The sequence below is a fragment of the Acartia tonsa genome, chromosome 13 (genome assembly GCF_053477335.1).
Source record: "Acartia tonsa isolate MP-2025a chromosome 13, ASM5347733v1, whole genome shotgun sequence".
Lineage (NCBI taxonomy): Eukaryota > Metazoa > Arthropoda > Copepoda > Calanoida > Acartiidae > Acartia > Acartia tonsa.
This window is the reverse complement of record NC_137272.1, coordinates 17,561,520-17,575,052: the sequence shown is the minus strand read 5'-3', so window position 1 is coordinate 17,575,052 and position 13,533 is coordinate 17,561,520. Positions and strand designations below refer to the sequence as shown.

The 13,533-nt window shown below is 31.6% G+C and overlaps 1 long non-coding RNA gene across 1 annotated transcript; it reads right to left on the bottom strand.

Moving 5' to 3' along the window:
- Positions 1-217: 217 nt before the first annotated feature.
- LOC145303745 (uncharacterized) lies at positions 218-11,635 on the bottom strand. Its single transcript, XR_013873803.1, has 2 exons — positions 11,564-11,635; positions 218-307 (listed from the first exon to the last, which is right to left on the bottom strand). It is a non-coding gene; the product is annotated as an uncharacterized LOC145303745 (long non-coding RNA).
- Between the last annotated feature and the right edge of the window lie 1,898 nt (positions 11,636-13,533).

The following is a 13,533-nucleotide window of genomic DNA, read 5'->3' as shown; positions in this document are numbered from 1 at the left end:
GAAGGTATTATCGTATTCTGTGGCTTTGTTATTATCATTTACTTATATCGAAAGTGCCAAACATTGTACCCTAACTTATTCATTTAATAAAAAACCAAGCGTGAACTATTAGGCTTCTATCTTAATTCAACTTAATTCAGCTGTTTTAAAAAATATATATTTTTGCTTGATTGTTGTAACGTAAAGGATATAAAGATATCATTTTTTTGGACCCATGCCTTAATCTTTGATGATAAGAAAATACCACTCTTTATTTTCTGTATGTCTCTTCTTTTTCTATTTCCTTTCTGCCTCCTTGGTTTTCAACCTGAAAATTAAAATCTTATTAAATGTTAAAGACATTAATATTACTTATATATAATAATGAATGTAATGTTTATATAACCATTAACGGTCAGGGGGGGGGGGCGTTGAACGATAGATATTAGTAATACTAGGTATAAATGTAAAGTAAGCTTTAGAAGATGATCAAATCAAAGCTTCTCTACGGACAACAAACCAGGTAGGAAGGTAAAAGGGAAGTTAAACTTTGAAACCCAACATTTTACTCCCCTCCGATTAAATAAAAATACATTGGAGTACCCCCGTGAAGAGTTTGAAGCTCCTCATTTTCCCCGTACAAAACAAAAAGCTCGCATTTTATTTTCTTCCCAATTGATAATTCTTTTTTTTTCCGTGTACAATTATTTCTATTTTTATTATTGCAATGGAAAAAAATATGTTTTTCCCTTATAAATTGTTTTCTTTTGATGGGAATGGATTGGGGGGAAAGGATAGATATTCTAAAAATGACACCATGGAAACTGTCCCAATTTTGTATAACTTTTGCGGAACATGTTCCAGTTACGTCATATTTTTCTTTCCCGAAAAAGGGAAGGGGGGAAGAAAATCTCTTCAAAAGAGATGGGGAAAACCCCCTTTTCTCCCATCTCTTTTTTCTTCCCCCCTTCCCTTTTTTTTCTTTCCCCCTTCTCTTTTTCGGGAAAGAAAAATATGACGTAACTGGAACATGTTCCGCAAAAGTTATACAAAATTGGGACAGTTTCCATGGTGTCGGATTGTAGAGAGCTATCTGCTAGAAAAACAGAAACCAATGGTCCATTGGCTAATGACATATTTCACTTACATAGAGTAAGACAGACATTACAGTACTTTATATAATTATAGCGGACACGCCCCTAGAGGCAGGCCTTTAGGAGTAGGAGTGGCTGAAGTCACCCCTCCTACACTTTAAATTACAAATTTTTATTGACAATTTCTCTCAAGAGGTTGGTGGTATCCTTTCAAAAATAGTAATAAATCTATCAGTACCTATAAGAAGCTACACTGTAAAGGAGAACCATATTAGATCAGCAGTTGACGAGTTTCTTTGGTTCACACACAGCCAGACACAGATCCTAATACTTTTATAAGGATTATTTTACTTTTTAGGGTAACTATCCATGTAAGTGGAGGGATTGGGCAATGGCATATATCCAAATAAAACAAATAGGATTCATATAAAAAGTCTTTTTAGAATGCATTTGATTGAATATACAGGCGCGTATACAAGGGGTGGGTGTTGCATTGGACATTAACAAGGATGATAAGAACCAGAGTAGCGAAGCTAAAAGTACAAAAAATTTATTCTTTTTTGTTAGAAAACTGAACAAAATACAAATTGACTTACAAAGTTAGTTTCTGGCGAATATTTAAAAGGAAACTACAAAAGCCTATCTCACAAAGATATAAAGTAAAAATATCTGCAGCAGCTTAATAAAAATGAATTCATATAATACAATTAACCAATGGTAGGCCAGTATACATTTTACCATTAGCCAATTAAAATGTTTACTGGCCTATCATTAATTATTTGTGCTGTATGACGTCATTTTTTATTAGCCACTATAAATGTTATTACAGAATGACAGACAAACAAAGTGACTTATAGAGCATGTACCCCTTTATGTATGGTCATTAATAGAAAAATCAAACATACATCTTAAATAGCAGCCGAGAAAATAGCATGAATGATGGACAATTACTGGTAATAAATATAGTTGCGACTAAAACATGCAGTATAATAAAGAAAAGTCAGTTGAATGAAAAAATAGAAGATTTACAAAGTGTCCCAAAATATCAGCAGTGTGACGTCATAACAATTAGGGTTGAGAATAGAAATGGAAAAGGAAACCGTAAAAAAGATATTTTTTATGACGTCACACAACTGATCTTTTGAGTCACTTTGTTAAGCTTCAAAAAATACATTTTAGAAGCATCTCAATTAAATGTCTGTTCTTATATTGTATCTATGAATTGTACAAAAATTAATGACAAATTAAGTTCTAGAAAGTGTTATATATTACAAAGTTATAAATACTAAAATTACCAGTTTTTGGTTTTATTATATTATGGAAAAGATTTGCTTTTAAGGAATCCTAAATTCAATTGTATTCTTTTTATTCAATGGTTTTTTTTATGTAAAAAATGTGATTTTAAATTCCAAATTGGATAGTGATTGTGCATTTTCTCGCTATTAAATCTCTTTATTAGTAATTTAAAACACACTGACTTAAGTAAGGCGTTTGAAAACTATACTCGATATGTTAGTACTTGGATGTTGCACCAGATTTTCATGTACTCTAATAAAGTGTTACCCTAAATTTAGAAAAATTCTTCGTTTTTATAAGTATACATTTATTTGTACTTATATTTCAATTCTTGATAAAGAAAAATGTAGCTCTCATACAAAGTACATTATTGAGCACTATTAACCCTTCCCCCCCCCCCTTTATTTGAAATAAAAGAAAAATATGGGTGGGAAGGGTGGGGACTTTTCCGAGTATTTTTATTACTTGAGAACAAATTGGGTTAGGTTTTTTGTTGGGGAATGGGAAGTCCCGCAGGCTTAGGTAAAAAATAACAAAAGTTGCAAAAATACAAAAAATAATGTGGGGAGAGGCAACAGTACTCAACGGACATTTTGTGCTAAATAACCAAAAAAACTATCTGAGAAAAAGAAATATTTGTTTGTTTTGAAAATGTAATCTTATTCAACAACTTTCTATTGAAGTAAATCAATTTGAAAAGTGAATTTACCCAGATAAAGAGAGGGGACAATAAACTGTTTATTACACTAGTCCCCAAAGTTTTATGATAACATTTCTTATTCGTTGGATTAACAACTTTGGAGACTTTAATACATTTTGATTGGTTAGTTTATTTAGTTGAGTGTTTCAGCCACTAATTTTAATCTATAGAAGGGGTAATTTTGTGTATCATCATCGGGGATGTACATAAATTTATAGTCCATTATCTTATTCCTTTAGATCCCTTAAATTTACCAATTGTTTTCTCAGGAGTTTAAAAGAATAACGAAGCTATTATGTTGGATATGTTAGTTTTTCTGTACGTTATTAATTCAAGATCCACAACCAACATAAAAAGAATAGCTATTTCTCGCATCGTATTATAAACAGCTTTCCGCGGATATAGAATGTACAATTATAAGATTTAAACCAGTTTTTTAGCCCCGAGGTGCCGAAGGCACGGGCAAAAAAAACTTTTTATATTCGTAGAAAGCTGGATATAATAAGATGCTAGACATAGTTTTTTCGTATGGATGTGAACCGGTTCCTATTCACCGGATTCGAATGAATACGAGAAAATAAGAGTGCTAACTATTTTATTTTACATTACATAACATAATTAAGCACATTAAGTTCAAAACAATGAAAATCATGTTTTAACTTAATTTGGATTCGTCCTAGCTTCTAATTTGTGATGGAGATGCATCCCCCCTTTCAATAAGATTTGGAAGGGTAAAACAAAATCGGTCCGACACTTAGACAGACATATTAAAGACACTGTATTTTATGTATAATTTAAAAAAATTAATACCTTGACATAACGATTAAATTCAAAATAACCAAGAGTTTCAAAAGCCAAAATATTTTACCCAAAACAACTTTGGTTTGTATGAACACCAACATTAAGCATAGAGGGGAGGGGACATTGGACTGTAAATTACACTGGTACCCATCGTTTACACTAATGTTATCTTTTTCGTTTAATTAAACACTTTAATGGTTGGTTCCAGAATAGCAATGTCCAATAGTTTTTATCTACTAAAGGGATAATTTTGTCTATCATTATTTGGGTTGTATATCAACTAATTATCAAATGAATTATTCCTTTGGTTCTCTGACACTAATGGTGATTTAATTTCTGGATTCTAGATGCATGCCATCATCCATTCACAAAATCAAACCAAATTCAGGGCTCAAGGAATTTTTAAGTGTAGAATTTAGCGGTTTCCCTCAACTACAGTGAGGTATTATTAAAAAAAATATAAAAACTGAATCCACAATATTACATGTATAACAAAAAAGTTGAATAATAGCAAAGGCAAGCAGCACAGAATTATATATTCTAGGTAATAAATGTACAATATGCATTATTGTCTTATGGTCAGTTAAACTCACTGTTAGACAATTCGTAATAAAATTAAATGTGCATCCTAAAGGGACTGTGCATGAAAATATGACTCAACTTATTAACAAACCTTAACTAAATCTCATTCATAATATCTTGAAAGAAAAGGCAAAACGTAATCTTGTTTGCTTAAAAAACAGCTTTTTTACCTATTTTTTTATCACAGCCCATGTTGGTAGAAATTTTTCTAGATTATAAAAATGTGCAGTTAATTGCCTTTTTTTCACTTCCCCCCCCCCCCCCCCCCCCAACCGATTATGGTGCGGCAAGGAGCCCGAATGTTAAGGGTTAATAAATATGCTTTTTTAATTGCAGTATCTGAAACCAAGGCTATTTGAAAATGTTTAATTTAAACAACATTTTTCCTATTCCCATATTCCTGAGTCAAACTCTAACTTTTAGAACTTATAAATCTGTCAACAACAACAAGAAAATAAAAGATTAGATATTCATCTCAGAGAAACTAACAAATTTAAGAAATGCAAAAACAGATGGATATATAAACCATTTCTAAGAATGAATGAATATTTCCCTAAATATCCTGCAAGTTCATAATATCGAAATCTGGAATTTACATACCTACATCTAATCTAATTTGAATTGTAGCTTCTTATACAACTTTCTCTTTAGCAGTTTTTTCTTCTTAGCAATTATTATCTAATTTAATAATTTAGCTTTCTAAAGTTAAATTTTGAATTACCATTCATTATTCCATCCTTGTATACCTGAATTGATATAGAGGCAGAAAAAAAGATGAAAAAAATCTAAAACATCTATGTATATTGAATGATATTATCTAAACTTTGATTTCCCATCTTTGATATTTTGTGCATTTATAATCAGCCTTATTCTTTAAACATATAAAGAATATCATTTCACAAAACAACCCATCCATATTTATGAATTGCTTGCATTTTCAAAAGAAAAAGTGTTAATACCTAGTTTAATTTAAAGGATTTCATTGATACCACTTAAAATGCTTACCCAAGCATTTCATGGGTAAAAACAGTTGTGGATAATTTTTTTATGATTTTAAATGAATGAAGTGATACACCCATATGCCAAATTTTCTGTGTGTGAAAGATAAAGAGCCCAAACTGCTTGACTTTTTAAGTATGGGTATGACACATAACTAAGAGTTGAAATTTTTTGAATATCTCCATCCTGGCGGGCACAGGATGCCAGCAAACCTGGCAGGGTCATCCAGGTAAAGAACAAAAATTTGTTTTTGATTTAAACAAAGCATTTTATCTTACCAAAATACTAAAATATCCTCTAGTAGTACATCCTCATATTAAATACAGGTGTTCAAGTCAATTTCAGGTTCCAGGTATGATCCTGCAGGTCCTGATCCTCCAGGTCTCCAGAAATCTTTAAAATGCTCCTGTAGCCGCAATTTTTGACTTAGAGACTTCAAATTTAAAACTTAAGCTTTTCTTACATGTCTACATAATGTATTAAAATTTCATAAAGATCCGCCGCCGTTTTCCCGCCGACCGCCGACCGCCGACTGCGGCGGCTGGCAGTTGCCAAGTACAGCTGCGGCCGCTGAAACTTATGTTTTGATATTTCAAATATAAAATCTAAATAAAATAAACATTTTCTGCAAAAAAAAATTTTCTTCTAGCTTTAAAAATAAAAAATTACAGCCATTTGAAATTTTTAAGTAAAAAAGGACCTAAAAACAAAGGTTGTTAAATAAAAGGGTGAAGGAAGCGGAAATTGACCTTGACTTACTTAAAGTCGGAAATTCACCATAACACAGGGGACTTGCACAAATTTTAGCCCTCTAGCTCTAATAGGAACTGAGATAATGAGGGGGGGCGTTGAACGCCCCCCCCCCCCCCCGACTGATTAAGGTGCGGCAAGGGGCCCGACTGTTAAGGGTTAAAAAGAATGTTTCAAATTTATATCATATAATGAAAAAACTAACAATATTAACAGACATTTAATGAATATGGAACTTTGCAATAAATATTGGGTTGCTTTGTATTTAAATATTAATGAGGCTCTAGTTCCTTAATAAAAGATTTTTGCATTTAATCAAAAGATTATAGATGGTGTATCTAATTTTACTTAAATATTTATAGTTGATTAAAAGTTTTATAGTGGTATTTTTTTGCATTTTACCTATAGAACATAATATTATTTCTTTTTTATGTTTACAATGGTACTAATATTAAAAGTTCGCCCCTGGTGTTGTCTGTATTACACCCCCTTTGATTTAGGCTAAAGGGAGAAGTCACACCCCCTAATCTGACAAAGCCCTGTTCATAGCACTAGTTATGCTAAATATAAATATACAAGCATGACCAGAAAAACTTTTATTTAGATAGACAGACATAAGTGCATTATATTACTTTCAAATATATTACAATGAAAAATATCATTTTAAAGAATTAAAATATATTAACCCTTTACAGTCGGGCCCCTTGTCGCACCTTTATTGGTTGGTGGATGGTGGGGCGTTCAATCTAGTGCCCAACCTCAGGATTGGGGGAAGAAAGTCGAACATCCAATTTATATCTATATTTAAATTAAATAAAAAAAGTATTTTTCTTGGGGGTGTAAAGGTACCCTTCCCACCCAAAAAATATAGTTATACACCTTCCTATAAAGGAGAGCCTTATCAATTTAGCAGTTAGCGAGATCCTCTGGTACAGACAACCTGATACTTTTATTTAAAATACATTTTATAACAATGATGTCTTATGAATACGACTAAAAGCATTTGAATCTTCTAGAATTATAGATTTTGCAACCTCCAGGAAGAAAGGGGAAATTTTACTGGTATCCAAAGTTTTATAACCAGGTTTTCAAAATCGTAAGGTACTTTTAATAACTTTCAAACGTAGTAATTTTGTTCATCATCATAATTTATTGTCCATTGTCTTATCCCTTATGATCCCTGTCAACCCCACACTGAGTTTGCCAACTTATAAAGACTCAAAAATCAAGGTTTCTTACTCTTAGAAAAAAACTCACTTATTTCATATAATTCCTCCTTATTAGGGAAGCTTCACATAGGTCCTGGGATGGTTTTATGCTATTTCAGTTTTAGATTTAAGCTGATTTAGGCTATTGTCTGATGCTGTGAGTATTGGTTTAAAAAATATGACGTAACAAATAAAATTAGCCAATGAGTGCCACTACGCATGCCGCCATTGGTCAATAACGGCCTCTCATTGGCTAATTTTTTTTGTTACGTCATATTTTTAAAACCAATACTCACAGCATCTATTGTCTGCCTCTTTCTTACACTAAACAGTACCTAGATGCTATGGTTGAAGCAGCTAGTTATATATAAAGTAGTAAGATTTTTTATCTAAAGCTTAATATTTCAAAACTACTCAACCGACTTAATTCTCCATTGGCTATTTAATTATTCATATTTAAGTCTTGAAATGATTTTATGCCTTTTTCATTATTTATATCGCTTCCCCTTCTTAAATAGTGCCTCCTCCAGATGCGCAGCCACTAGTTAATTATAGAGTAGCTTTACGGACCAAAAAGTTATATTTTGACCTCGCCCTTCCTAGGGCTTTATAAATATGAAATATTACTCTTTTTAATGCATATAATGCCCCAAGTGTTACATTACTGCCGCATTTTAGCATATTTTTATGAAAAAAGCAAACTCAACCAAATTACCATATCCCCTCTACAGCTTGCATACAATTTAATCTTGTATTTCTCGCACCGTATTATAAACAGCTTTCCGCGTATATAAAATGTAAAATTATATAATTTAAAACAATCTTTTTAGCCCCGAGATGCTGGTTAAAACTTTTTAAAATCTTATGATTATACATTTTTAGAAAGAAAATTGGATATAATACGATGCTAGACATAATATTTCAGTATGGCTAAGAACCGGTTCTATTCCACAGGATATTAATCGGTTTTGAAGCGATACAGGAAATAATATTTAAAAAACCTTGTCGTCCAAACTTGTTGTGTCCAAACCTTTCAACCATTAAATTCTAATCTACATCGGGTTCAATTTTGTATTATATCTATTCATTGTCCATTATCTTATTTTCATTTAATACATTTTTGCAGAAGTAATGGTGCCCCCCCCCCCTAATTCCTTCAACATAAGGCGATTCCTACAGCAATATGATAAAAGTAGAAAATCCTCACTTTTCGACCATTATTTGTTGTGTGTTTATTATGCTGCTGATAACCCAAGAACTTGCAAAGATTTAGAGTTAGAGAAACCACAGGGATCTAAAGGGATAAGACAATGGCCAATGATGTTACACAAAATTACCCCTTCTGAAGATTACAATTAGTTGTTGAAACGCTTTAGGACACTCGACCTAATAAACGAACCAATCAAAATCCAATAAAAGTCTCCAAAGTTGTTAAGCTTATGAATGAAAAACGTAAATGAAAAACTTTGGGGACTAGAGTTTCATACAACCAAATGACCCCATTCCTCCTCCATGGAGAAACCAGGAAAGAAAGTTAATAAGGGATATATTTTAATGAACATGGTCGCCAACTTAAAATTATCTTGATCCCTTTTTAAGATTTTGTAGATTCCTAACTTTATATTCCAATCCCGTAACACGGAGCGCATCCACTCGTTATCGTTAAGGTGATAGGTTCGAATCTCGGCCCTAAAACCACCTCATAACTAAATAAGTTAAAAAGCTTCCAACCTCGGCTATGTCAGGTGCACGACATATACAGTAAGCGTAGGGAGAATGCCGTAAGACTTCCAGACAAAGGTCGTAATTCTTTACAAGGGGTTGGTTGTTAAAAGGGCGTTAGACCATTAAACTATGAGCCTAATTAAGTCAGATTTTGTTCAGAGATACAACAAAATAATCATTCAATAATCATGTTTTTAGTCACTTTACTCATAAAATCAACTAGAGGTTACGCCCTGGCATCTAGGGGCTTTATATTCAAAGGGGTAGTAAAATATAATTAGATATAATTCAATTCAAATCGAAAAAATTTCTTGGATTTACGGAAAGTATCATATGTGACGTCATATAAATATTCTAAAAAGGAAGGATGATTGGAGATGTGGGTGAGGAAACCTCTAAAAAAGCGATGGATTTAGACGTATTTTTATGACACACTTTCCGTATCTCCAGATTTCTTGCTTTGGATAACTTGATCATGATTATATGCTTTCTTTGCCGGTTCAAATACGTCCTAACAAACTTATTTAAATAGCAAATTGATTATTTATTTATTTAGTTGAAAAAATGACTTTTCCAGTATCGTTTCGAAACCGATTAATATCCGGTGGATTAGATACGGTTCTCACACATACTGAAATATTATTATAGCATCGGATTATGTCCAGTTTTCTATAAATTTAAAAATGTACAATAATTTTTTTAGCCCGTGCCTTCGGCATCTCGGAGGTAAAAAGACTGGTTTTTATCTTATAATTGTACATTTTTATATCCGCGGAAAGCTGTTTATAAAACAATGCCGCCCTATTGTAGGACTTATATAAATTTGTTAGATTGTGTGAATACCTTCTAAGTTGTGGAAAGTGCAATTATACAGTGCATTTATCATAAATGTTCATCATATATACTTCATAGCATGGATTTATAGGGATAAGACAATGGCAGATAGATTGATGTACATCCCAACTGATGATACACAAAATATAACCTCTTCGGTAGATTATAGATGTTAAAACTTTTGAACACTCTACTTTATGAATCAACCAATTAAAATTCACCAAAGTTATTAAGCCAATGAATAAAAAAACGTTATTATAAAACTTTGGATAAGTGTAATAATCAGCCCATTTACCTAATCTATGTTAATTGCTATTATCTTTTTACCTTTTTTAAATAAACCAATTGGTGCTTTGTAATTTAGAAAAGTAGACACAACCCAATCTGTCCCGATTTTGTATCACTTTGAAAAGTGCGATTCCAGTTATGGACGTACGGACATTCTGGCAATGATTATAGAGTTGCTACGCTTTCTAAATCGTACCTTACTACTAAAGGAATCACCATGCAAAATTTGAAATCGATAGGACAATTCTAACATGTCTAAATTAACGAAAAAAGCTATCCGTTACGGACGTACGGACGGACGGACGTACGGACGTACGGACGGACGGACGGACCGACCCTAATTATAGAAAAGCTTCGCTTTTAAAAAGAAAGATTGACAAATAAAAATATTATTTCCTACTATAAATCAATGGGTTTAATCTCAAAATTATTATTTTTACTTTCTACGTTTCATATTGTCCTTAAACATTATGAATCAATATCCTGCCTATAAAGTTCTGACACTCTACAAATGATAATGGTCGTTTGTCCTACCGTCTTAAATTTTAGAGCATTGCTTTTATGGATGTTGTCATCCTCGTTTCATTATTATTAATGCAAATTTTTAAACTATTTTATAAGCATTATAAATCTATAAACCATACAATTAGTCTTTCATAAAAAAAGAAATTTGATTCATTACTTTGAAGATTTTTTATTTAATTTTTGTTTTGATTGAGTGAGAAAAGAAATCTATTAATCCAATTATTTTATTTCTAAAGCAGTTCGTTAGTTTTCTGCTCGGCTCATAATAAAATAAATACCAATTTAGCTCAGGAATATAAAGGTATAAGACAATAAATTGAAGTACATCCCCAATATGATGCACAAAATTTCCCCTTCTATACATTAAAACTTCCCGTTGAAACACTTGGACATTCAACTTAATGAACAAACCAATCAAAATTCAATAAAAGTCCCTAAAGTCCAGGTTCATATATAAACACTCTTTTTTCATCAACTTGTAAAGCCAGATCTATAATAAACAATACGTCCAAGGGAAGTGGGAAAAACACCCCCGTGCCCCAAAAAAATGACTCTTAATCTTTTAAACATTCGTCTCAGATAAACATCAATTAATATGGATATTTAACTGTAAAGTCATTACTTTACTGGATACATATACTACATGGCCCACCTCAAAAATAGCTTTAAACCTCCTAGGACCTCTGAGAGACTAAACTGTAGCGAGATCCTTAGATACAAATAGACAGACAGACATGTTGTTACTTTTATGAAAGATTTATGCGTGTTAAAAATAAACTTACCTAATTTGAATTGAGCACAGTATAGATGAATTCACCAATGCTACATTTTACATAATACAATCATTGTGTTCTGAAAGTAAAACATTTAAGTTATGATTCATTAATAGTTATTTATCGCATCGTATTATAAACAGCTTTCCGCAGATTAACATATTAAAACCCGAAGGGTCAAAGGCACGGTTAACAAAACTATTATTAATCATGATTTTCATTTTAGTATTCGTGGAAAATTGTTCAAAATACGATGCTATACATGCTTTTTTTGTAAGACTGAGAACCGGTTGCTAATACAGGAGATAATAATAATATTTAAAAAAATATTAATTACGTTAAATTAAATTTACATCTACACGTATATGGTCGTTTTCGGCCTTTTTAGAATGATTGGCATATGTATTAAATATCTATCATATCAAAGGTTTTGTTTATGTCAAGCTGTATCAAATATATTATTTTTTCACTCATACATAGTCAGGGACGTGCAAAGGGGGAGGGGTTTGAGCAAACTTTGAGGAGCTGTAGGCACCCCCAAAATTAGATTATCCATCTCTCAAAACAAATGAAATCCCTTATTTTAAAAACAAAATTATACATGGTATAGGACAATCGAAGATAAATCAATCTTTTCTTAATTCTTGAAAGTAAAATTTTGCCTTCCAGTTTTATTGAGGAAAAAATTACAAAAGGCATTTCAAAAAATCTACCATTTGAAAATCCTGGAAATATAATTCTTTACCCTATAATGAACTTTATACAGGATTTACCAGCCGCATTTTTTTAAATAAACTGCTAAATTTTTTCTGATTTTTGTTGCGGGTCATCAAATAGTGTACGAATATAATAGCTATAGCAGGGATTAGCAGCCAGCCGCTAAAATTTTCATTAATGTCCAGTTGTAGATAATTTAGTTTTTGTTCCGCTACACCTCTTCATGAAATTGCGACTGTAGATACCGAGTCCTGCTTCTTAAATAGTTGGGATAAAGTTTGAAATTATTGAAAATTATAATTTTGAATATTTGAGAACTGAACCATTTGCATAATTCATTTCCGATAAATGCATTTTTACAGCATCAAATTTTTTTTTTAAAAGTCATGAATATAATCATTTATAAATATATATTTTTACAACCCCTAAAAGTATTTAAGCGAATGACTTTGATTAGTGGATACAATAATATAAATAGATAATACAGGAAGATAATAAAAAGAAGGAAAACTGAAATGTAATGAAATAAGGTCAACGGTGCTTTCTTTTAAAATGTATGTGGAGCAATGACCCCACCTCCTTATTAAATCAAATGAACTTTTTTCCTATGTCTAAAAAATAGCCTGAATCAAGAATTCTAATAATATAGTACCATAAAACCATCCCTGGACTTTTCATACAATGGAGAAGTTAATCAGTTTTGTTGTAATCAAAATCTTAAGCTACAGAGAGAAAACTTACTACTTTACACTACAAATATACATAGAATTTAATTTTAGGAGTGATATTTCGCTAATAAAATTTTCCATCCATCAAAAAGTTGTAAAGAAGTTTTTTTTTTGAAATTCTTGTTTCTAATTTGATTAAGCCTTCCTAAGTTTATGATGTACAAGGATATTTACTTTTTTTATTAGTGGGATAATTATCACCCCCCCCCCCCCCTCCCCCTCCATTTTATCCCAATATAATCCAAGAATCTGTCTAGGCGCTAAGCTCAAATTTGTGATTGTCAGACAAACGAACATTAATAAATGTAAATTACAATATAAGCCAAAAAATCATATAACAGGATATTTGCAGAATTATGTATATTACCTACAGTCTAAATAAATTTCTAAATCTCGTCATTTTATGTTTATTTTACCCAATAGTATTTATCTATCATCACTTTGTTTATCATCATTGGGAATTAACATCAATCCATTATCTTACCTCTTAAGATCCCAGCGAAATTCCTTAGCTATAATTTTATATGGTACATT